This window comes from Gossypium arboreum, chromosome 9 (genome assembly GCF_025698485.1).
Source record: "Gossypium arboreum isolate Shixiya-1 chromosome 9, ASM2569848v2, whole genome shotgun sequence".
In the NCBI taxonomy this organism is placed as follows: Eukaryota; Viridiplantae; Streptophyta; class Magnoliopsida; order Malvales; family Malvaceae; genus Gossypium; species Gossypium arboreum.
Genome location: NC_069078.1, coordinates 8331700 through 8332658, shown reverse-complemented (window position 1 = coordinate 8332658; position 959 = coordinate 8331700).

The window sequence follows — 959 nt, the reverse complement described above, 5'->3', positions numbered from 1 at the left end:
CTCCTTTTGTTTTCAGGGGATAAAATTGCATTGAAGTCGCCCATTACCACCCACAAAGAGGTTTTAGTTGGCATGATTGCTTTTAAATCATCCCAAAGTTCCCTCCACTTCCTTCTATCTGGGATACCATAAACAAAAGAGATAAAAATAGATTTGGAAGGAATGTTATAAAAAATACGAAGGAAAATAAATTGAGGGTGACTTTGGATTATTTCATTCCTTAAAGATTCCTTCTAACCGATCCAAATGCCTCCTAAAAATCCAACAGCTTCAACATGGTGAGAATAACTAAAACCCAATTTATCAATAATATGGTTAGCTTTTTTACCATTGATTCTCAGTTTTAACAAACACACGATATTTGGGCCCAATTCCTTGTTGCATTCCTTAAAAACTTGAAGAAATTTACTGCTATTAGAACCTTGACAATTCTACGAAAAAAATTCATATTTAGTTCCATAAAAAATTAAAAATAATAATTAAACAAAAATTAAAATAAAGTTTACTACCTAGGAAAGTCTTCCCTTATCTGTTATTTTGCCACAAAGGTCAAATTTTTAAATTCAAGAAGCCCAACAACTTTTTGTCCAATAACGTCAGCCAAGTTAACCATAAACTCTTTTAGAAAGACTATTGAGTATCTTAAGAACTTAAGCCGATTGCCCCTCCATTGGATGACCTTATTAAGTTTTTTCCTGCTTCGACCACCTCTAAGGCTCTCCATCAATGGTTTCCCTGAGGAGTGAGCAAGGTGTTTTCCCGTTGTCATTTCATCATTCTCCACCAACATATCGTCGATCGCCTAATTTTGGGCTTTTTTGAATGAAACAGTCGTATGCTTGGTGGGATCCAGACTGTCTTTTACAATAGACATGGTGATGTGAACCAGGGTATCTACCACTGAGTTAAGTTTTTCTAAGCCATCAACAACATTTCTGGCTGGAATCAAAAGAAACCCC